Source organism: Tachyglossus aculeatus, chromosome 4 (assembly GCF_015852505.1).
Source record: "Tachyglossus aculeatus isolate mTacAcu1 chromosome 4, mTacAcu1.pri, whole genome shotgun sequence".
NCBI classification, from domain to species: domain Eukaryota; kingdom Metazoa; phylum Chordata; class Mammalia; order Monotremata; family Tachyglossidae; genus Tachyglossus; species Tachyglossus aculeatus.
This window is the reverse complement of record NC_052069.1, coordinates 22,542,352-22,568,530: the sequence shown is the minus strand read 5'-3', so window position 1 is coordinate 22,568,530 and position 26,179 is coordinate 22,542,352.

Genomic DNA, 26,179 nt, shown 5'->3' with positions numbered 1-26,179 from the left:
CCAGGGAACAACCTGATTACCTTGCAACCTCCCCAGCACTTAGAACAGTGCTTTGCACATAGTAAGTGCTTAATAAATTCTATAAAAAAGACAGGGATGATGACTGATTGGGTTATTTTGGGCCCCAGCGTGTGGCCCTAGCAAGCGCTTGATAAAAATCATGGTAATTATTATACTACCATTCACGACCTGGAAAGCCCATACATACATAGTCTGTGTTCTTTTTCAGGCAAAGGGAGGATCGCATGACTCAGACCTCAGTCCTCTGAATCCCAGGCTCCCTTCAGGTGGAGAAGAAGTCAGTCCCTCACTACCCATGGCCTGGACACCCTCTCTCTTAGTGGGCAGAGCCAAAGGCTGGGCCTCGGCCCTGCATGCTCTTCAAGCACCTGTAGTGGATGGAGAGTCACAGGACCTAGAAGTAAAGAAGCAGCTTGGCTCAGTGGGAAAGAGCACGGGCTTTGGAGTCAGAGGTCATGGGTTCAAATCCCGGCTCTGCCAATTAGGTGTGTGACTTTGGGCAAGTCACTTAACTTCTCTGGGCCTCAGTAACCTCATCTGTAAAATGGGGATGAAGACTGTGAGCCTCCCCGTGGGACAACCTGATCATCTTGCAATCTCTCCAGCGCTTAGAACAGTGCTTTGCACATAGTAAGTGCTTAATAAATGCCATTAAAAAAAAAAAAGGCAAATTAGGCAGAGGTGCTCCTCTAACTCCAGAAAGTCACAAGTGTCAATCAATCAGTCATTCAATCTGATTTACTTAGCATTTACTGGGTGCAGAGCCTTGAGAAAGTACAAAATAACAGAACTGGCATTCTTGCCCACAAAGAGCTTGAAGTCTAGAATGTAGTACTGGCATCTTCCCATCTCAGGGGGATTGGGAAGAGGAAGGGAAGTCTGGCTCTGAATTAAAATTAAAAAAAATAAAAAAAAACACATTGAGCCCTCTGATCACTATGAAAAATAGGTGACTTTCTTTTCTTTTTGAAATTAGTTCATGTTTTCTATCCTGGATTGTCAGAAATTAATTGCTTTATTTTTTTTTAAAGGAACAGTTTAAAATGCCCTAACAATTCTCAAAATATTAAGACTTTCAGTTATAATAAGTGAAGGAAAACATTTCTCTTCCGCCATTTACGGCATAAATTGTGTGGTTGGTACTAATAAACAGAGTAACCATCCAGAGAAGGAATGATAGCCAATATAATTCACTGGCAACTCAGATGAAATGCACTGTGGGGAGATGACTAGATGGAATGCACTGTAAGAATTTTGTTTCACACACTTTTTTATGCCCCAAAGCTTACAAGACAAGCTGACACACCAAGAACTCTGGTTGTGTGGAGATAGATTGTGGGTGAGAGTGCACTGGTTTCATTGGGAGACCAGGGAAATGAAACATAATCCATCTTCCCACCCTCTAGAACAAATTAAGGGAAAACACAAAACGAAATAATAAAACAAGTCTGCACATGAAGACATCCCCAATGTTAAAATAGGACATGAGGCTTTGAAGATGTTGTACAAGGGACTGAAATGTAAATGATTTCCCTTTCTGCTCCCATCAAAGAAAGGAAACATGTCAAAAGGATTAAATGTGTATGTTTAATGGAGTAAAACACAAATTCAAGATGGGAAATGGGCAGGTAGGCCTAAGCAAACTAGAAAAAAGTCCAGGGGTTATAGTGGCTACAAATTAAATACAAAGAGGGAATTTGGTAAAGTAATATAAACATCAAAGTGAAAAGTGGACATCTGAACCGGCCCGAGATGGGAAGTGATTAGCATTCTCAGATATTACTACTACTACAAATATTGATTCATTCATTCAATTGTATTTATTGAGCACTTACTTTGTGCAGAGCACTATACTAAGCGCTTGGGAAGTACAAGTTGGCAACATATAGAGACTGTCCCTACCCAACAGTGGGCTCACAGTCTAGAAGGGGGAGACAGACAACAAAACACAACATATTCACAAAATGAAATAAATAAAATAAATATGTACAAATAAAATAAATACATAAATACAGTGATAAATACGTACAAACATATGTACATATATACAGGTGCTGTGGGGAGGGGAAGGAGGTAAGGCAGGGGGATGGGGGGGGAGGAGGAGAGGAAGGAGGGGGCTCAGTGTGGGAAGGCCTCCTGGAGGAGGTGAGCTCTCAGTAGGGCTTTGAAGGGAGGAAGAGAGCTAGCTTGGTGGATGTGCGGAAGGAGGGCATTCCAGGCCAGGGGGATGACGTGGGCCGGGGGTCGACAGCGGGACAGGAGAGAACGAGGCACGGTGAGGAGATTAGTGGGAGAGGAGCGGAGGGTGCGGGCTGGGCTGGAGAAGGAGAGAAGGGAGGTGAGGTAGGAGGGGGTGAGGTGATGGAGAGCCTTGAAGCCGAGGGTGAGGAGCTTTTGCCTGATGCATAGTTTGATTGGTAGCCACTGGAGATTTTTGAGGAGGGGAGTAACATGTCCGGTGCGTTTCTGCACAAAGACGATCTGGGCAGCGGTGTGGAGTATGGATTGAAGTGGGGAGAGACAGGAGGATGGGAGATCGGAGAGGAGGCTGATGCTGAGGCTTATCAAACAATGGTATTTGATAAGTGCTTACTGTGTGCAAAGCACTGTTCTAAACTCTGGGATAGATACAAGGTTAACAAGTTGTCCCACCTGGGGCTCACAGTCTTAATCCCCATTTTATAGAAGAGGTACCTGAGGCACAGAGAAGTTAAGTGACTTGCCCAAAGTCACACAGCTGACAAGTGTTGGAGTCAGGATTAGAGCCTCAGATGAGATCTCCTTCCTCCCCTCAAGTGCTACTCCATCCACCTGTGCTTCAGACCCCATTCCCTCTCATCTTAAGAAATCTACTGCCCCTTCCCTCCTTCCTTCCTTAACTTCCATCTTCAACCACTCACTCTCCACTTGTTCCTTCCCCTCTGCCTTCAAACATGCCCACGTCTTCCCCATCCTAAAAAAACCCTCTTTTGACCCCACTGCCCCTTCTAGTTACTGCCCTATCTCCCTCCTACCCTTCTTTTCCAGACTCATAGAACGAGTCCCTACACCCACTGCCTCGAATTCATTGACTTCGACTCTCTCCTACCCCCGCCCCCCCCGCAATCTGGCTTCCGTCCCCTACACTCCACCGAAACTGCCCTCTCAAAGGTCACCAATGACCTCCTTCTTGACAAATCCAATGGCTCCAACTCTATCCTAATCCTCCTCGACCTCTCGGCTGCCTTCAACACTGTGGACCACCCTCTTCTCCTCAACACGCTATCCAACCTTGGCTTCACAGACTCTGTCCTCTCCTGGTTCTCCTCTTATCTCTCCGGCCGTTCATTCTCAGTCTCCTTTGCGGGCTCCTCCTCCCCCTCCCATCCCCTTACTGTAGGGATTCCTCAAGGGTCAGTTCTTGGTCCCCTTCTGCTCTCTATCTACACTCACTCCCTTGGTGAACTCATTTTCTCCCACGGCTTCAACTATCACCTATACGCTGATGACACCCAAATCTACATATCTGCCCCTGCTTTCTCTCCCTCTCTCCAGGCTCACATCTCCTCCTGCTTTCAGGACATCTCCATCTGAATGTCCGCCCGCCATCTAAAACTCAATATGTCCAAAACTGAACTCCTTATCTTCCCTCCCAAACCCTGCCCTCTCCGTGACCTTCCCGTTACTGTAGATGGCACTACCATCCTTCCCTTCTCACAAGCCCGCAATCTTGGTGTCATCCTCGACTCAGCTCTCTAATTCACCCCCACATCCAATCCAACACCAAAACCTGCCAGTCTCACCTCCACAGCATCGCCAAGATCTGTCCTTTCCTCTCCATCCAAACCACTACCTTGCTGGCTCAATCTCTCATCCTATCCCGACTGGATTACTACATCAGCCTCCTCCCTGATCTCCCATCCTCCTGTCTCTCCCCACTTCAGCCTACACTTCACTCTGCTGCCTGGATTATCTTTGAGCAGAAACGCTCTGGGCATGTTACTCCCCTCCTCAAAAATCTCCAGTGGCTGCCTGTCAACCTAAGAATCAAGCAAAAACTCGTCACTCCCAGCTTCAAGGCTGTCCATCCCCTCGCCCCCTCCTACCTCACCCCACTTCTCTCCTTCTACAGCCCAACCCACACCCTCCGCTCCTCTGCTGCTAACCTCCTCACTGTATCTCGTTCTTGCCTGTCCCGCCATCAACCCCCGGCCCATGTCCTTCCCCTGGCCTGGAATGCCCTCCCTCCCCACATCTGCCAAGCTGGCTCTCTTCCTCTCTTCAAAGCCCTACTGAGAGCTCACCTCCTCCAGGAGGCCTTTCCAGACTGAGACCCCTTTTTCCTCTCTTCCTCATCTCCCCTGCCCTACCTCCTTCCCCTCCCCACAGCACTTGTATATATTTGTACAGATTTATTACTCTATTTTACTTGTACATATTTACTATTCTATTTATTTTGTTAATGATGTGCATATAGCTTTAATTCTAAATGTTCTGACAATTTTGACACCTGTTTACATGTTTTGTTTTGTTGTCTGTCTCCCCCTTCTAGACTATGAGCCCATTGTTGGGTAGGGACCGTCACTATATGTTGCCGACTTGTACTTCCCAAGCACTTAGTACAGTGCTCTACACACAGTAAGCGCTCAATAGCTACGATTGAATGAATGAATGAATAGTAATAATAATAGTAAGGGTTCATTTGTTATGAATGAATGAATGAATGAATGAATGAATGGCCTTTGACGCCCAAGCCCATGCTCTTTCCACTAAGCCACACTGCCTCTCTGGCATGTTCTGTCAATTTTGGAGTTCTGGGTTTACCACTTAATCAATCCATGGTATTTACTGGGCACTTATTACTGTATTATGTGCTTGGGAAAGTACCGTACATCAGAGTTGGCTGACATATTCCTTGCTCCCAACAAGCTTACAGTCTGGACGGGGAGACATAGTCTAGAAGGGGAGACCTGAAGGAAGTAGAGAAGTTGAAAGTGTTAGAAAACAACAAGGACCTCAAGTGTGTAAAATAAGAAGCCAAAGTAAGGTGAAAGAAGATGATGTCCACTTCATTTGGAGGAAACAGTGGCTAATAGTGGCTAATGTTTTTGGGGAGGGAATGCTATTATAAAGGCCGCCAGTTGTTGGGTAGGGACCATCTCTATATGTTCCCGATTTGTACTTCCCATGCGCTTAGTACAGTGCCCTGCACACAGTGACCGCTATTCTATTTATTTTATTAATGATATGCATCCAGCTTTACTTCTATTTATTCTGATGACTTGACACCTGTCTACATGTTTTGTTTTGTTGTCTGTCTCCCCCTTCTAGACTGTGAGCCTGCTGTTGGGTGGGGACCGTCTCTATATGTTGCCGACTTGTACTTCCCAAGTGCTCAGTACAGTGCTCTGCTCACAGTAAGTGCTCAATAAATACAACTGAACAAATGAATTAATTAATTCTATTGTATTGTACTCTCGCAAGTGCTTAGTTCCTTGCTCTGCAAATAGTACTGCTCCACAAATGCCAGTGACTGATTGATGACATTTTAGTGACGAAAAACAAATCTAATTCTTAAACAAATGCCCCTGAATGCATACAGAAAATATTTACCAATAATAATGATGGTATTTGTTAAGTGCTTACTATGTGCCAAGCACTGTTCTAAGCGCTGGGGGGAATACAAGGTAATCAGGTTGTTCCACGTGGGGTTTACAGTCTTAATCCACATCCCACTCCTCTCCCTCCCCCTCCCCCCCACCCTACCTCCTTCCCCTCCCCACAGCACCTGTATATAAATAATAATAATAATAATGATGGCATTTGTTAAGCACTTACTATGTGCAAAACACTGTTCTAAGTGCTGGGGGCATACAATATGTACATGTTTGTACATATTTATTACTGTATTTATTTTACTTGTACATATTTACTATTCTATTTATTTTATTTTGTTAATATGTTTTGTTTTGTTGTCTGCCTCCCCCTTCTAGACTGTGAGCCCGCTGTTGGGTAGGGCCCGTCTCTATATGTTGCCAACTTGTACGTCCCAAGCACTTAGTACAGTGCTCTGCACACAGTAAGTGCTCAATAAATACAATTGAATGAATGAATGAATGACTGGCAGATGTCAACCATAGAGAATTTGGCACCATGTTGGGCTGTAGTTCAACCTCTCCTACTAGGGATTTTGGTAGATCTGATAGGACACCCAGACATATTCATAATCTAAACAAATGCCTCTTCTGCAAGTCATGGCCGCATCATGGACCCATTAACATATAGTTGAGAACACCGGGCAAAGCGTATGTGTTGGCTACCTTTATTCTCTGTCTTGGTCCATTTATTCATCTCCCCTCCCACCCCACAGCACTTATGTCCATATCTGTCATTTATTTATTTATATTAGTGTCTTTCTCCACCCCTCTAGACTGTACGCTCAACTGTGTGCAGGGAATGTGTCTGTTTATGGTTACATCATACTCTCCCAAGCACTTAGCACTGTAGTGCTCAGCATACAGTAAGCTCTCAATAAATATGATTGACTGACTTGCTGGAGAACATCAAAGTACTTTGTGTCTGGACAGTACTGACAAGAGGATGGAACAGGAATTTCTCTCAGGTGCTGCCTCAAACCCAGCTACCTATGGTTTGATGGGCTTGGCCCAGCACTTAGAACAGTGCTTTGCACATAGTGAGCGCTTAACAAATACCATCATCATTATTATTATTAGTGAGAAGCCGCATGACCTAGTGAAAAGGGCATGTGTCCAGAAGTCAGAGGACCTGGGTTCTAATTCCAGTTCTGCCACTTGCTTTTTGTGTGACCTGGGGCAAGTCACTTAACTTCTCTGTGCCTCCGTTTAGTCATCAGTAAAATGGGGATAAAAGACCTGTTCTTCCTTTCCTTTAGACTGGGAATCCTGTGCTGGGCAGGGACTGTGACCGACCTGATAATCTTGAACCTACCCCACGGCTTGGCACACAGAAAGCGCTTAACAAATACCATCATTATTATTATTATTAGTGAGAAGCAGCATGACCTAGTGAAAAGAGAATGTGTCCAGAAGTCAGACCTGGACCTGGGTTCTAATTCCAGTTCTGCCACTTGCCTTTTGTGTGACCTGGGACAAGTCACTTAACTTCTCCGTGCTTCTGTTTACTCATCAGTAAAATGGGGGTAAAAGACCCGTCCTTCCTTTCCTTTAGACTGGGAATCCTGTGTTGGTCAGGGACTGTAACCGACCAGATAATCTTGAATCTACCCCATAGCTTGGCACATAGTAAGCGCTTAACAAATACCACTATTAACATCATTATCATCTTTATTATTAATAACTTTATTAATTTTACTAAATTAAATATTTCAATTAATGCTTAATAAAATTATTAATTAAAATTATTGATTTTATTGAATATAATTTGTTTAAAAATAATTTTTATTGATATTTCCCCAACTCCAGGCCCTTAAAAGAGGGAAAAATGTTTGGGTGAGAAATTTCAAACTCACCAAAGGACAAATAAGCTGCCCCCTCCGCTGTTTTGAGCACCCTGAAGTGGAAATTTCAAGGTGGCAGCTTTTTTGAAAAAGGGAGAGGTCACTGATTGTCTTGTAGATAGATGATTTAGTCTGGGAGATTATGAATGACATCTATCAGAACCAGAGGGAGGAAGAGATCGCAAGGGATTGTGAGAGACAGATGACGTGTGTGTGTGTGCTCCTCTATGAGAAGATTAGTAATGGGAGTGGTGGGCACAAGTGTCTTCACCATTAATTCATTCATTCTGTCATATTTATTGAGCACTTACTGTGTGCAGAGCACTGTACTAAGCGCTTGATGCTGGGACAGAGACATGAGCAGAATGATAAACTGAGGGTGGAAATCTCTGAAAGAGGTGGTAATAAATACAAAAGTCTATTGGAGTGAGAAGGAAAGCGAGAGAGGGAAGCTATTAGAAAAAGGATTATGATCCTGTTCACATTCACTAAGCATCTACAAGGTACAGGAAAATGTACCAGACGTTTACAGAGAAATAGTCATACTTTTAGGAGAGAAAAATAAACCACTGTCTACCTAATCATTCATCTAGTCATTTCAGGAATACACCAGCAGTTACACAATGCCATTTAGCTTCTCATTCCATACTCAGAAGAAAAGAGAAGCAGTGTGGCCTAGTGGATAGAGCACATGCCTGAGAGAGCTGTGCAACCAAAACTTTGCATTCAAAATATAGTGGCAGGAAATAAATAAAATGAGTCGAAACTAATTTGAGATAAGAGTCAGAACTGGGCTTTTGAGGTCCTTTATTAGCTTGGTACTTCTGAGCCAGAAACCTCTTAAAAATATTTTCTTTAATTTTGAAAAATCGAATGAGCCAAATGAAAAATTCATTGGAATTGGCATATTAGTAAAGAAAGACTTTGACAAGTAAACAGAATGAACTTGTAAAGACCAACGTGTCGCTCACCCTCAAGACTTGTGTGTCCTCCCCTACTCCAGAGAAAGGAGAAAATCACTGTGTGGTGAGTGAGACTGACTCCATTTGGTATTATTTCACCCCAGAAGCAACAAGGCAAAAGTGACTCTGGCTGGTAAATGTACCAAAGCATTTAGTACAGTGCTCCACAAACAGTTAGTGCTCAGTAAATATCATTGATTGAAGAGAGGAGATAACTTGGGAAAGCTTGATAAACACTTGGGATAAATGGATATTCAACACGCTTCTGGCAAAGAGCGAGGTTAGCTTGATTTAAAAAAAATCTCATTACAGCCCTTTTTTTAATAAATGGAAGATGGGAGGGAACATTTTCTTCCACTGAGAAACCAAAATAGCACATGGGAGAGAGGAATAAAGTTTCATGAGAGTTTTTCACTGAAACCTGCTGGACAGATGTGATGTCGGAGTTAAAGGCCGGTCATCATCTCTGCCCTGGTCGGTCTGATGGGTCAATGGCAAGATCAATGTCAATCACTTTGCAATCTGCTCAGAACAAGCTACAGGCTAGCTTCCATTGATTTAGCAATCAATTGCATTTAACGGAGTCCCCTGGTGTGCAGGGCAAGTGCTTAGGAGAGTATAATAATAACAATAGTATTTGTAAAGTGCTTACTATGTGCCAGGCACTGTACTAAACTCTGGGGTGGATACAAGCAAATCGAATTGGACACAGTCCCTTGTTCCATGTGAGGCTCACAGTCTCAATCCCCATTTTACAGATGAGGTAACTGAGGCATGGTATTGTCCGAGATCACACAGCAGACAAGTGGCGGAGCCAGGATTAGAACCTATGACCTTCTTACTTCCAGGCCTATGCCCTATCCACAATGCTAAGCTGTTTCTCCAGTAGGTGTGGGAAACACAGAATCCCTGTCCACAAAAAGACTCTTAGTGCCTGGAGGCCCTCAAGACTCATGTGTCTTGCTCCAGAGAAAGGAGAAAATCACTGTGTGGTGAGCGAGAGTGACTCCATTTTATTATTTGACCCCAGTAGCAACAAGGCAAAAGTGGCTCCATCTTGTAGCGTTTTGACTCAGGCTGCAACAAGGCCAAAGGACGGTTTAGAGGAGAAAATGTATTATTTCTCTGAGGGGTTTTGAGGAGAGGAACTGAATTGTCTTGCTGAGGGCTTAAGGAAGGGCTAAATTTCTCTGCTGGACAGGAAAAGAACTGAGGGATGGGGTTATGCCAGCGGAGGGATGAGCCTGGAGGGAGGGGTCGCCTTCCTCTCTGGTTTACTGGGTAACGAGCTAAGGAGCGGAAGACAGCAGGCAATCCTGAGTGAGAATAATGGATAAAAGGGCGAAAGAACTGGTCCAGTTTACCCGGTTTGCCCAGTGTGGAACCACATAAGCCATGCACAAAGACACCTACAGATTCTGAGGTCCAGCATCTAAGACTTGAACCAGGACGACGACAAGCTGCCCTTGAAACTCCTCCAACATGGGATCATCTTCACCAAGACTTGGGGAAAACCAGGACGATGAAGAGCTGCGGGCAGTTTGACTCCTTAAAACTATCATCTTCACCAAGACTTTGGCCAAACCAGTTAGACTGGTAACTATAGTTGTTGTACTTTGTTTGTGTGTGGCAGGGGGCGGATGAAGAGGGAATGTGTACATATGCTCCTAACCCCTGTTTTAGTTTAAAATAAAGCTCTTGTTTGGTTTTACTTTTTTGACATGTCATCTGAGGGCCCGAATTCATAAAGGAGCCAAATCCCTGGTTAAGGGCTTGTAGGTCGAGCTTCTGCTATTATAATAATGATAATGATGGTATTTGTTAAGCGCTTACTGTGTGCCAAGCACTGTTCTAAGCATTGGATTGTGGAGGAGCGATCCCCGAGCGGGGCTCATGGCACACTGCAGTTTTTAATTGCGATGGGCATATTCCCCAGGGGATTTCAAAGCTGAAACGACTGGAAGACTGACTGAGGTTTGTACCATACATAATCATCTCTCGTCCCCAAGGACCTTCCTCAGCCTGAAGTTTCCTTTCCATTTTATCAATCAAGCTCCAGCTAGAGCATCCAGGTTTTCAAGGAGTAATAATAATAATAATAAATAATGACAATAATAAGAATAATGTTTGTTAAGTGCTTACTAGGTGCCAAGCACTGTCCTGAGTGCTGGATAGATACAATATAATCAGACTAGACCTAATACCTGTCCCTCTTGGGGCTCACACTATAATAATAATGATAATAATAATAATGATAGCATTTATTAAGTGCTTACTATGTACAAAGTACTGTTCTAAGCACTGGGAAGGTTACAAGGTGATCAGGTTGTCCCATGGAGGGCTCACAGTCTTAATCCCCATTTTACAGATGAGGTAACTGAGGCATAGAGAAGTTAAGTGACCTACCCAAAGTCACACAGCTGACAATTGGCGGAGCCGGGATTTGAATCCATGAGCTGGGATTTGAACCCATGACCTCTGACTCCAAAGCCCGTGCTCTTTCCACTAAGCCATGCTGCTTCTTTAAGGGGGAGGGAAGGAGGATAAGTATTTTACCCACATTTTACAGATGAAGAAACTGAGGGAAATGACTTGCCCAAGGTGACACAGAAGATAAATAGTGGGGTCAGTATTAGAATTCAGGTCTCCTGGCTCCCAGCTTCTTACTCTTTCCACTAGGCCACACTGCTTCTCCAAAAAGGTAGCCCCTGACACCACTCACTGACTTTAAGCTTGAAACCAAATGGGGTTCAGTGTATAATCATAATAATAATAATAATGACATTTACTAAGTGCTTACGATGTGCAAAGCACTGTTCTAAGCGCTGGGGAGGTTACAAGGGGATTGGGTTGTCCCACGGGGGGCTCCCAGTCTTAATCCCCATTTTACAGATGAGGTAACTGAGGACCAGAGAACTGAAGTGACTTGCCCAAGGTCACACAGCAGACATGTGGCGGAGCCAGGATTCGAACCCATGCCTTCTGACTTCAAAGCCCGGGCTCTTTCCACTGAGCCATGCTGCTTCTCTAAATCTCTCTTCTCTAAAACATTAATAGGGAAGCAGCATGGCACATAATGGCAGAAGAAAGTCCACTTCAAACTGAATGGGCTGGGAAATTCTCTCTAGAATCCCCCAAATTTGGAAGGGTACTGTAAGATCTTCAGTGTATCTAACTCAGCTCCTTTCTTGCAATAACATAGTTATCATCAGGGATGGGAGATACCAGAACCCAATCTCTCCAGCTTAAAAACACCAGGATATAAAGCACCTTAGTCAAACAACAAAAAAAGATTTGAAACATTAAACAAGCAAGGGAAAAGTCAAGACAGGCAAAAAGAACATCAAAAATACAATCCAGTCACAAAACCCCATCTTTCCTTCCTCTAGGCAACATCTTACAGTACCCTTCCAAATTTGAGGGATTCTAGAGAGAATTTCCCAGCCCATTCAGTTCTAAAGTGGACTTTCCTCTGCCATTATGTGCCATGCTGCTTCCTTATTAATGTTTTAGAGAAGAGGGATTTAGAAGATAAATCCGAGTATTGATACTGGCTCTGCAGTAACTAAGCCATGGTGACAAGCTTACAAGGGACCAATCTTTATAAGCAAATGAGAATAATAATCCTAATGGCACTTGTCAAGTGCTTACTATCAATCAATCAATAAATGGTATTTATTGAGCGCTTACTATCTGCATAGCACTGTATTAAGTGCTTGGGAGAATACAACAGATTTAGCAGACATGTTCCCCGCAGGGGTAGATACAAGATAAAGATGTAGTACAGAGTCCCTGTCCCAAATGGGGTCCACAGTTTAAGCATTAGGCTGTGGGATTTAGTACCCAGTTTGCAGATGAGGAAACTGAGGAAAAGAGAAGTTAAGGGACTTGTCCAAGGTCACACAGCAAGCAGGTGGAAGAACAGTGATTAGAACTCAGGCCCTCTGACTCCCCAGGCCGGTGATCTTTCCACAAGGCCACACTGCTTGCCATGATGATGCCGAAGCGATCAGTCAGTTATCATTCTCATCAGCTCCACTTACTCACAAGGATGAAATCTGTCAGCAAAATCACCTCTGAACCCAAAGGACAGCATTTTATAAACATTACCTCATTCATCCAAGTGATCAATCAATCAATCGTATTTATTGAGCACTTACTGTGTGCAGAGCACTGTACTAAGCACTTGGGAAGTACAAGTTGGCAACATAAACTAAAAGTGATGACATTTTAGCGTTCAAAATAAGGCAAATGTATGATGTATTCAAGAAAGGTCACAAATATCTTCTTGTAAAAGTTTTATTAAACTTCCCTATGTAATCCTATGGGAGTTTTTCATATTAGCCATAGCATCCAGGAAGGTCAATTCATCTCTTTAGACAGAAGATCAATTCTGTAATTGGCTTGTTTTTAAAATCAGCATTTTTGGCCTGCTGTGTTGGAGAAAGGCATTTCTGCTTTGGTGCTGATGCATTTATGCTTTTATGATGATTTCTGTGGAATTTAGATGATGGCAAGCATTACTGTTGAATCATCTTGTGGGAGCTCAACATTGTAATGGAGCGCTTGGTAAATAACCTCTCAAAATAAACATTTATGATTCTCATTATCCACACATATTCAGTGTGCACAAATATGCACAGGGCAGCCAGCAAACATTTCCTCGATTAGTCACAGGAAATCAGCACTAAACTCTATCCAACCTGATCTTTATGATAATAATAATAATGATGGTATTTGTTAAAACTTACTATGTGTCAAGCACCATTCTAAGTAAGGGATAGATACAAGCTAATAAGGTTGGACACTCCGTCCCCCATAGGGCTCACAGTCTTAATATCCTTTTTACAGATGAGGTAACAGGCACAGAGAAATTAAGTGACTGGCTCAAGATCACACAGCAGGGAAGTGGTGGAGCTGGGATTAGAACCCAGCTCCTTCTCACTCCCAGGCCTGCGGTCTATCCACTAGGCCATGCTGCTTCCCATATCTCTCCCAACGCTTTGTAAAGTGCTTATTATGTGCCAAGCACTGAACAAATATGGTCATCGTTAAACTGTCTCTGAGCAAAAAAGGGAGGAGCTGGGAATGGAAGTAGGGAAGAAAGAAGAGATAAAGCAATTTATCCGCCTGTCTGGGGAAGCTGAATTCATTGTGGACAGGGCATGGATCAGAGCGGTCTACCCTGCTTGCCCTCAGGGTGCGGCTGAAAGCAAAGATAATAATAATAATAATAATAATAATAATAATGGCATTTATTAAGTGCTTACTATGTGCAAAGCACTATTCTAAGCGCTGAGCACTGTTTGCCCCCCTCTTCTAGCTCCCACCCCCATTTAAGCGGCGTGGCTCAGTGGAAAAAGAGCTCTGGAGTGAGAGCTCTTGGGTTCAAATCCTGACTCCGCCGCTTGTCAGCTTTGTGACTTTGGGCAAGTCACTTCACCTCTCTGGACCTCAGCTCCCTCATCTGTAAAATGGGGATTAAGACTGTGAGCCTCCCGTGGGACAACCTGATTACCTTGTATCACCCCAGCGCTTAGAACAGTGCTTTGCACATAGTAAGTGCTTAACAAATACCATTATATATAATATATGTATATATGATATATTATATAATAATAATATATAATATTATATATATATATATTTCTACTCAATTCTTGGTACTCCGGGGTGTGGAAAAATTCATCAAAAGTGATGGAATTTCAGGGAAAGTCAGCTGGTGAACAGACCAGAAGTTATGGAAAAGGTCGTCACATCTCCTGAGATGTTTGTTCTCAATGATGAATATTAATTCACGACCATGACATTTGAGATGATTAATATGGCATCTTTTAAGCACTTACCATGTGCTAACTACTGTGAGGGATTCAAGATAATCAGATCGGACTGAGTTCTGATTTGAATTTTCCATCTTTTGCTATAGGCTATTTGGTTCATTTGACCAAGCGACAGGCAGCCCACCTCTGTCCTAGCCTGAGACCAGAGTGAAGTGAGGCAGAACTTGTCATAAAGGCCGGGGGAGGTTGTTGCATTTCTCTTTGGTGGGGGGAGGTTGTTGCATTTCTCTTGGGGTGGAGCAGCATGGCTCAGTGGAAAGAGCCCGGGCTTGGGAGTCAGAGGTCATGGGTTCTAATCCCGGTTCTGCCAATTGTCAGCTATGTGACTTTGGGCAAGTCACTTCACTTCTCTGGCCCTCAGTTACCTCATCTGTAGAATGGGGATTAAAACTGCAATCCCCCCCGTGGGAAAACCTGATCACCTTGTATCCCCCCAGTGCTTAGAACAGTGTTTTGCACATGGTAAGCCCTTAACAAATGCCATTATTATTATTATTGTTAATAATAATATAACACATTGGCACATAGTAAGCACTTTACAAATACCATTCAAAAGAAAACAGAGCAGGTGATATATTGAAAGGACTCTTCCTTCCTTTTAGACGGCATCTATGCCCTTATACTGTTTGGCCAGAACTACTTCTACCAGGTAACATTTTATTCTGCCTAGTGGAGGTTTTCCCTAGTAGAAGGTCTCAGTAGCATACCCCTCTATAGTGAGGAGTATAATTAACCTCAGAGAGGTGATAAGCATTGGCAGCAAATATACACACTGAGCAAAAAGAGCAGCAGTATAACAGGTGGTCTGTAAATGGAGCTCAAAATAGCAGCTAAGCCAATTTGAAGTGGATGACATTTTTTCCAAAGTCCTTCCTCTGGCCTGGAACTCCCTCCCCCTCCATATACACCAGATGTCCACTCTAAAGCAATCAAGCATATTTACTGAGTACTTACTATGTGCAGAGCACTGCACTAACTGCTTGGGAGAGTACAATAGAATTAGCAGATACACTCCCTGCCCATAACAACATTACACTCTCCCCTCCTTCAAAGCTTTCTTCAAATCTCATGTCTGAGAGGCCTTCCTCAGTTAAGCCTTTTTTTCCCCAACTCCCTCTCCCTTCTGGATCAGTAACCTTGAAGAACTTAATATTCACCCCACCCTCAGCCCACAGCACTTATGTACATAACCATAATTTACATATATTAACATCTATTTCTCCCTCTAATCTGCGAGCTCACTGGGGGCAGAAAATGTGCTTACCAACTCTGTTGCAGTGTACTCTCCCAAGTGCTTAGTACAGTGCTCTGCACACAGGGAGAATACAGGAGATACAACTGATTAATTGATTTGGGGGTTAGACCCTGGAGTGGGTTGCCAAGGTTGCCAAGTCTCTGGGTGGTGACTCATTGAATGGTGAAGTCATTCATTCATTCAATCGTATTTATTGAGTGCTTACTGTGTGCAGAGTACTGTACTAAGCGCTCGGTCCCTGGGTGTGGGTATGTTGGAAGATTCCTCTAAGATTTATCCCCCGTCACCTGGATGACCTTTTTTGTTATTATGGTATTTGTTAAGCGCTTACTCTGTGAAAAGCACTGTTCTAAGTGCTGCCGGTAGATACAAGGTAATCAGGTTGGACATAGCCCCCGTGCTACTTGAAACTCACAGTCTAAGCAGGCGGGAGAACAGGTATTGAATACATGACTTTTGTTTACTCATAGTGGGTATGAAGCTTAAACTATTTACTACTTGAATATGACGAATCGGTCTTAGAATAAAGGTTCTTCAGTCAGATCATGCAGTCATTTGAGCACCATCTCTAAGACAGCTCCTCATCACCTAAGCTCATGGATATTCTCCTTGTAGTACTGATGTGCAAATCTTCAAACTCTGATTCTCCCTACCTATAATTGTTTTTAGTATCTGCTCCCTCTCTAGACTGTAAGCCCTTTGATGGCAGGAATTGTATTCTAAATGCTGTTTAGTACGGTTTGAGAAGCAGCGTGACTCAGTGGAAAGATCATAGACTTTGGAGTCAGAGGTCATGGGTTCAAATCCCAACTCCGCCACTTGTCAGCTTTGTGACTTTGGGCAAATCACTTCACTTCTCTGTGCCTCGGTTCCCTCATCTGTAAAATGGGGATTAAGACTGTGAGCCCCCCATGGGACAACCTGATCATCTCGTAACCTCCCCAGTGCTTAGAATAGTGTTTGGCACATAGTAAGCACTTAATAAATGCCATTACTGTTATTATTAATATTATTACAGTGCTCTGCCCACAGTAATCACTCAATCAATGTCGTATTTATTGAGTGCTTACTATGTGCAGAGCACTGTACTAAGTACTAAGGATAGTACAATGTAAAAATAAACAGATACATTCCCTGCCCACAACGAGCTTACAGTCTAGAGGGGTGTCTTGCAACTCCCCCAAGTGATTAGTACAGAGCTCTGTGCAAGTTGTTCAGTAAATATGTTTGATTAAGAATTTGGATTTCTTTGTCAATTTTATACACACAGAAATACGTATGTGTGAATGAATGCATATATATATATTGCTATATTAATATATGTCTTTTGTAGTTGAGGACAACCCCAGTGAGAATTAAGTTCACTTATGTATGCAGTTATTATAGCTGAAAATAGCAATGCAAGACCCAAAGTCCATCTCTGGTGATGGCCCCCTGTCTGTTGTTTACAGGACCCAGCATTCGTTTCACTTTAATAATAATAATGATGGCATTTATTAAGCACTTACTATGTGGAAAGCACTGTTCTAAGCACTGGGGAGGTTACAAGGTGATCAGGTTGTCCCAAGAGGGGCTCACAGTCTTCATCCCCATTTTACAGATGAGGTAACTGAGGCCCAGAGAAGTGACTTGCCCAAAGTCACACAGCTGACAATTGGCGGGGCCGGGGTTTGAACCCATGACCTCTGACTCCAAAGCCTGGGCTCTTTCCACTGAGCCATTCTGCTTCTCATGACCCTCGAAAACAGCAGCTCCTTTCTTAATTATAGTGTGCCGGGGTGGTCTGTCTATCCGAAGCATTTCAGCTGAGATGGTGGTCTGTCTATCCGAAGCATTTCAGCTGAGATGCAGCAGCCTGCAGACCTACTCATCATACCTTGATCTCATCTATCTTGCCACCAACCCCTTGTCTACATCTTCCCTCTGTCCTGGAACTCCCTTCCGTTGTATATCCCATAGTCCACCATTCTTCCCACCTTCTAAACCCTCCTAAAATCACAACTCCTCCAAAACCCCTCCCCTGCCCAAGCCCTCCTTTACCCTGCTCAGCCTCTCTTCCACATCACCTGTGCTCTTAGGTATGTACCCCTTAAGCATTTTGATACTTACACCATCCCCAGCCCCACAGCACTTACCAACCGATCCTTATACTCTGCCATGTCCTCTATTGGTAATTTATAGGCTGCGAGCTCACCTCCTCCAAGAGGCCTTCCCAGATTGAACCCCCCTTTCCCTCTCCTCCTCCCCATCCCCCCCGACCTATCTCCTTCCCCTCCCCACAGCACTTGTATATATGTTTGTACAGATTTATTACTCTATTTTACTTGTACATATTTACTATTCTATTTATTTTGTTAATGATGTGCATATAGTTTTCATTCTATTTGTTCTGACAACTTGACACCTGTAGACCGTGAGCCTGTTGTTGCATAGGGACCGTCTCTGTATGTTGCCAACTTGTACTTCCCAAACGCTTAGTACAGTGCTCTGCACACAGTAAGCGCTCAATAAATGTGATTGAGTGAATGAATGAATGAATTGTTAGGAAACAGTAAAACAAAGCCTCAGATCAATCAATCAGTCAGTGGACTCCTTCATGATCGGTCAAATCTTTTGGTTTTATGAGGGTGCTTAAGGTTTGGTTTTTTCCTAAAACCTGGAAAATGGTTTTGCTTTCCACCATACACAGTTTTCTTTTTTAAATAACCTTACCTCGTCTATTCGTACACTGTCTTCATTTTTAATTTCAGTTCAGTATAGAGCAGTTGTTTGAATATCCTCCTTGCATCCATTCTCCTCACAAGCTCTAACGTAATTCCCAAAGCATGCATCCCCAGCAAAGAACTCTGAGAAACACTCTTCTACAGCATTCCGACTTTCTGATTTGTTCCTCTCCCATAAGAACTAAGAATCACAACTGACTCGGCAAGAATATCTCTGCAAGAAGGACCTCAGCCCACTAAGCAACTACTCCAACATTACCCAGAGACACTGGTGTCCAGTGTCTAGACAGAAGCAAGAGAAAACAGAAACAAGACATGACTGGAGCATGAGGCCAGTGGGTTTCAGATTTGAGAGCGGGCTTAGTGCTTTTGTTTTTTGGCTTTGTTTCTTTTCTAAAATATGTGATTAATGAACCTAAGCAGGAGGCCTTCAGCCAAGTGCTTCGTATTTCCATTCCAGAAATGGTCCAAGTTGGGCCCCAGATAAGGACAAAGAAAAGGAAATGGCTTATTTTATTCATCAAGTAATCATTCATCAAGTGTCACCAAAAGAACTCAATGCCTTTCGGAATTAACCCACCAGATTTCAGAATGCCCTGGTGAAGCCCAAGTGTGACGAAGATCATTACCAGAATTGACAGAGGAAAACCACTGATGAAGGGCTTCTTCAGAAGTCAATAAGAAGAGGAAACCCACAAAAGCCAATGGGTCCCATTTGTCATATTTAACTTTAAACCTTTAACCTCAAGTAATCTTAAGGACAAATATTTAGTACAGAGCATGCTGGGAAAACTACAGCACTTCAGTCATGTCTTAAAAATAATTCAAAGTTTTAGTTTCTCAGAGGAGGTGGAATAATAATAATAATAATGGTATTTGTTAAGTGATTGATTGATTAAATCATTAAAATATGATTGATTAAGTGCTTACTATGTGCAAAGCACTGTTCTAAGCTCTGGGGAGGTTGCAAGGTGATCAAGTTGTCCCACGGGGGGCTCACAGTTTTAATCCCCATTTTACAGATGAGGTAAATGAGGCCCAGAGAAGTGAAGTGACTTGCCCAGAGTCACACAGCTGACAGTTGGCGGAGCCGGGATTTGAACCCATGACCTCTGACTCCAAAGCCCGTGCTCTTTCCACTGAACCATGCTGCTTCTAGACTCAATCAATGGTATTCACTGAATGCTTACTATGCACAGAGAATTACACTAAGCGCTTGGGAGAGTACAATCCCACAGAATTATCAGAAATGTTCCCTGCCCATAATGAGTTAAGGAATGAATGTCTTGACAGGTTGTAAATAATGACTGTAAGCTCACTGGGCAGGGAATGTGTCTGTCATATTGTTGTGTTGTACTCTCCCAAGCGCTTAGTACAGTGCCCTGTGCACAGTAAGTGCTCAATAAATATGATTGATTGATTGATTGGCTAACTTTTCTTAGAAGAACTATGGACTAGATTTAAGGGTAATGAAGCCTTCAAAGATCAAAGGTCCTGGTGAACTAGGTCAGCTTAAATTGAGATTTCATCATCAACTGGGTAAAAGGAATTTTCATGATGATGGAAACGTGATTTTTCTAACAAATGCTTGCAACCTTTCTTTTCTACAGAACTTCAATCATGTGCATGTGAATCTTAAATTCCCTGATGGAGCCCCATTCCCAGAAACTAATCTGGACATATTCAGAGTCAAATCAACTAACTTGTTGGCTTTTTCTAATGAATTACTGATCAGCAAGGCCCTTTTTGTCCAGTTTCGTCAGAGCAGGCAGAGGAGATATGACCTTAATTTCCAGTTTCATAGGGCAGTAGCAAACTTCCTCACTTGGTCACAGAGATAAGATTAGGACACTTAAATTTCTGAGTTAATGCCTCAGTTCTGGTCCTCTTAAACTCAGGGTAGAGAAGTAGCATTGCCTAGTGGATAAAACACAGACCTGGGAATTAGTGGGACCTGAGTTCTAATCCCAGCTCTGCCCTTTGTCTGCTGTGTGACCTTGGTCAAGTATTTCACTTCTCTGGGCCTCAGTTCCCTCATCTGAAGAAAGGAGATGAAGTCTGTGAGCCCCATGTGGAACAGGAACCGCGTCCAACCCAATCAGCTTGTATCTACCCCAGTGCTTATTCATTCATTCATTCATTCAATCGTATTTATTGAGCTCTTACTGTGTGCAGAGCACTGTACTAAGCACTTGGGAAGTACAAGTTGGCAACATATAGAGACAGTCCCTACCCAACAGCGGGCTCGCAGTCTAGAAGTGGGAGACAGACAACAAAACAAAACATATTAACAAAATAAAATAAATAGAATAAATGTGTACAAATAAAATAAATAAATAGGGTAATAAACACATACAAACATAAATACATATATACAGGTGCTGTGGGGAGGGGAAGGAGGTCTTGACACATAATAAGCTCTTTAAAAATACCATTATTGTTATTTTTAGGACAGGATTCTCTCTGATGAACCAGTCTGAGTAGATGGGGTTGGACAGACCGATAGATCATTCATTCATTCAATCGTATTTATTGAGGGCTTACTGTGTACAGAGCACTGTACTAAGTGCTTGGGAGAGTACACTACAACAATAAGCAGACACATTCCCTGCCCACAACGAGCTTACAGTCTAGAGTGGAGGGGAAACAGACATCAATACAAATTAATAAAATTAATAATTATGGTATTTGTTAAGCACTTATTATGTGCCAAGCACTTTTAAGTTCTCTGAGGCTGGGAGGGGGGAAAGAACACAGGGAGCAAGTCAGGGAGATACAGAAGGGAGTGAGAGAGGGAAAAGGTGGGGATTAGCCTGGGAAGGCCTTTTAATCAATCAATCGTATTTATTGAGCACTTACTGTGTGCAGAGCACTGTACTAAGTGCTTGGAAAGTACAAGTTGCCAACATATAGAGATGGTCCCTACCCAACAGTGGGCTCACAGTCTAAAAGAGGAGATGTGGTGGAGATGTGCCTTCAAATAAGGCTCTGAAGCCGGGGAGAGTAATTATCTGTCAGATTTGAGGAGGGAAGGCATTGCATGCCAGAGGCAGGGTGCTGCTTGTAGCGCAGAGTCAGGCTTCATCAGAGACATCATTCTTAAAACTGCCTCCTTGAACGTCCTAGTCCCAGCCTGAAAAATTACCCCTTCCCTAAGCAGCAGCAGAACAGAGCTTTTCCCATCTTCAAAGCCTTTTCATCCGGGCCCTTCAATCGGCAGCATTTCTTGCGCACTAATTCAGTGCAGAGCACTATACTGAGTGTTTGGGAGAGTACAAAAGAAATAACAAACATGATCCCTGCCCTCTTAGCATGTACAGCCTAGTGGAGAACACAGAACCAAAAATAAATTACAGATCAGAGGCAGCAATAGAGTGAAAAGATAAGTATATTGAGTGTAACAGTGGGTCATGAGTCCTCTTTGAAGTTGCAGTTTGGCCAGGAAAAAGGTTGGGGAATAGAAATTCATCAGAGAGTGTCTCCTGGAACAGATATAATTTCAGAACAGCCTTGAAGATGGGAGATTAGTAGTGTTGTTCTTCCAGTTCCACTATTTCTAAAGTAATTTGGTCTGTAGTTCCCTCTATTAGATCATTAGCATTTTATGGTTAGGGGATGTAAAGGAATAGAGAACTAACAACCTTTAAAAGAGCTGACAAGCAGCATGGCTTAGTGGATAGAGCACGGGCCGGAGAGTCAGAACGACCTGGGTTCTAATTCCACCTCTGCCACAAGTCTGCTGTGTGACCCTGGGCAAGTCAGCGTGGCTCAGTGGAAAGAACCCGGGCTTGGGAGTCAGAGGGCATGGGTTCAAATCCCAGCTCCACCGCTTGTCAGTTGTGTGACTTTGGGCAAGTCACTTAACTTCTCTGAGCCTCAGTTACCTCATCTGTAAAATGGGGATTAAGATTGTGAGCCCCACATGGGACAACCTGCTCACCTTGTATCCTCCCCAGTGCTTAGAACAGTGCTTTGCACATAGTAAGCGCTTAACAAATACCAAAATTATTATTATTATTCCTGGGCCTCTGGTACCTCATCTGTAAAATGGAGATTAAGACTGGGAACCCCATGTGGGACAGGGACTGTGTCCAAACCATTATCTTGTGTCTACATCAGGGCTTAGAACAGTACTTGGCACATAGTAAGTTCTTAACGAGTTTCTTGTTATTACTGTGATCCACAGAGAAGCAGCGTGGCTCAGTGGAAAGAGCCTGGGTTTGGGAGTCAAAGGTCATGGGTTCTAATCCTGGCTTCGCCACTTGTCAGCTGTGTGACTGTGGAAGTCACTTAACTTCTCGGGGCCTCAGTTCCCTCATCTTTAAAATGGAGATGAAGATTGTGAGCCCCACGTGGGACAACCTGATTACCTTGTATCCCCCAGTGCTTAGAACTGTGCTTTGCACATAGTAAGGGCTTAACAAATACCGTAATTATTATTATTATTATTAAATGGGCCTCACCCTGACACATCAGGGCCAAAAGCCCGCATTAAGGACTGGGTTATGGTGCTGGTGTTCAGGGCGGCATCACTGGTGTTCCCTCTCCTCCTCATGGCTTTTGCTGAGGCCTGGAATGCAGCCTCAATAGGTAAGTGGTGGTGCAACATGGCACTAGCGTCATACAGAGGGTTTGGATGGACAGAACTCATTTCCAGCCAAAGGAGCCGCAGCCTAACGCCCACGCTATGCTGTGACATGAGAGACCAGAGGAAAGTGGCTTCGGGAGCCACTGGAGGCTTCATCACCCAAATCAGCCCACCCATTTTCAGGATTCTTGCTGGGCCCATCCACTTGGGTACAGATGAAACTCATTCATTCAACCGTATTTATTGAGCACTTACTGTGCGCAGAGCACTGTACTAAGCACTTAGGAAGTACAAGTTGGCGTCATATAGAGACGGTCCCTACCCAACAACGGGCTCACAGTCTAGAAGGGGGAGACAGACAACAAGACAAAACATGTGGACAGGTGAGAAGTCATCAGAATAAATAGAAGTAAAGCTAGATGCACATCATTAACAGAATAAATAGAATAGTAAATATGTACAAGTAAAATAAATAGAGTAATAAATCCATACAAAGATATATACAAGTGCTGTGGGGAGGGGAAGAAGGAGAGGAAAAAGGGAGCTCAGTCTGGGAAGGCCTCCTGGAGGAGGTGAGCTCTTGGTAGGGCTTTGAAGGAAGGAAGAGAGCTAGCTTGGCGGATGTGAGGAGGAAGGGTATTCCAGGCCAGGGGGAGGACGTGGGCTGGGGGTCGATGGACATTTCTTTGGTGAGAAGCAGCTTGGCCTAGTGGAGAAAATGCAGGTCTGGGAGTTAGAAAGACCTGGGTTCTAATTCCGGTTCGACCTTGAGCAAGTCACTTCTCTTCTCTGTACCTCAGTTTCCTCAGCTGTAAAATGAGGATACCTGTTCTGCTTCCTACTTAGACTGTGAGCCCTTTGTACCTACCCCAGTGTTTAGAACAGTGTTTTACACATAGTAAGCACTTAACAAATCCCATTTAAAAACGAAAACAAAAGAAACCCTCAGCACTGATGGCCTAGCCCAAGTGGACATCCCTCTATTGTAGCGTCGGGGATAGAACCCAGGACTCCTTCTTCCCAGATCCATGTGCTTACCAGCAGACCAACAGCAGAGCTTGAAATGGAGCAATTGAGTAAGTCACTATCTGACCATGAGAAGCAACACAGACTAGTAGATAGAGCATGGCCTTGGGAGTCAGAAGCCCTGGGTTCAAATCCCTGTTCTGCCACTTGTCTGCTGTGTGACCTCTATTCATTCACTCAATCATATTTATTGAGCACTTACTGTGTGCAGAGCCCTGAACTAAGCGCTTGAGAAGTACAAGTTGGCAACATATAGAGATGGTCCCTACCCAACAACGGGCTCACAGTCTAGAACTTGTACTTCCCAAGTGCTTAGTACAGTGCTCTGTACACAGTAAGCGCTCAATAAATATGATTGAATGAATGAATGAATAGAAGGGGGAGACAGACAACAAAACAGGTGGACAGGTTTCAAGTCGTGACCTTGGACAAGTCACTCACTTCTCTTTGCCTCAGTTAACTCATCAGTAAAATGGGGGTTAAGACTGTGAGCCCCACATGGGACAGGAACTGTGTCCAACCTGATTTACTTGTATCGACCCCAGTGCTTAGTACAGTGCCTGGCACATAGTAAGTGCTTAACAAATACTATTGTTATTATTATATGTGTCCTGGTTGCTAAGTACATTTTTATGATTTTTTAAAATTACCGCCCCAAATAGCAAAGGACAATAAGATACTTTTCATGATATCTACATATCATGTATAAATGTCATAGGTATATATCATATCTATTTTGTTAATGATGTGCATCTAGCTTTATTTCTATTTATTGTGATGACTTGACCCCTGTCCACATGTTTTGTTTTGTTGTCTGTCTCCTCCTTCTAGACTGTGAGCCTGTTGTTGGGTATGGACCGTCTCTGTGTGTTGCCAACTTGTACTTCCCAAGTGCTTAGTACAGTGCTCTGCAAACAATAAGCGCTCAATAAATATGATTGAATGAATGAATAGGTTGTCCCACATGGGGCTCACGGTCTTAATCCCCATTTTACAGATGAGGGAACTGAGGCACAGAGAAGTGAAGTGACTTGCCCAAAGTCACAGCCGACAAGTGATGGAGGCAGAATTAGAACCCATGACCTCTGACTCCCAAGCCCAGGCTCTTTCCACTGAGCCACACTGCTCAATCCACTAGACCAGGCTGCTTTTCAGTAGTCCTGAGATCAGCACTACTACTTGCCTGACTAAGCAGAGGAATTCCATCTGAAGCACTAAGACCCCTTAAGGACAATAGGATGAGTGCCTGTTAAAATCATTCACTCAATCTTATTTATTGAATGCTTACTGTGTGGAAAGCACCGTTCTAAGCACTTGGGAGAGTACAATATAACAGCATAGCACTTAGAACAGTGCTTTGCACATAGTAAGCGCTTAATAAGTGCCATCATAAAAAAAAAAACATAGACAAATACTCTGCCCAAATGAGCTTACAGTCTAGAGGGGGAGACAGGCATTACTATAAATGAATCAATTACATATCTGTACATAAGTCTCCCCCTTCTAGACTGTGAGCCCGTTGTTGGGGAGGGATTTTCTCTATCTGTTGCCGAATTGTACTTTCCAAGCACTTAGTACAATCAATCAATCAATCAATCAATCAATCAATCGTATTTATTGAGCGCTTACTATGTGCAGAGCACTGTACTAAGCGCTTGGGAAGTACAAATTGGCATCACATAGAGACAGTCCCTACCCAACAGTGGGCTCACAGTCTAAAAGGGGGAGACAGAGAACAGAACCAAACATACCAACAAAATAAAATAAGTAGGATAGAAATGTACAAGTAAAATAAATAAATAAATAGATAAATAGAGTAATAAATATGTACAACCATATATACATATATACAGAGTACAGTGCTCTGCATACAGTAGGTACTCAATAAATAGGATTGAATGAATGAATGAATGAATGAATGAATAAGTGTTGTGAAGCTGGGAGGGGGGATGAATAAAGGGAGTAAGTCAGGGTGACACAGAAGGGAGTGAAAGAAAAGGAAAAGAGGGCTTAGTCAGGGAAGGCCTCTTGGAGGAGATGTTCCTTCAGTAAAGCTGTGAAGAGGGGGAGAGTCATTGTCTGTCAAATATGAAGAGGGAGGGCATTCCAGGCCAGAGGCAGGATGTGGACGAGAGGTCAGAGGCGAGAAACCAGATCGAGGTATAGTGAATAGTTTGGCATTAGAGGAGCCAAGTGTGCAGGCTGGATTGTAGTAGGAGAATAGTGACGTGAGGTAAGAGGGGGCGAGGTGATTGAGTTCTTTAAAGTGGAGGGTAAGGAGTTTCTG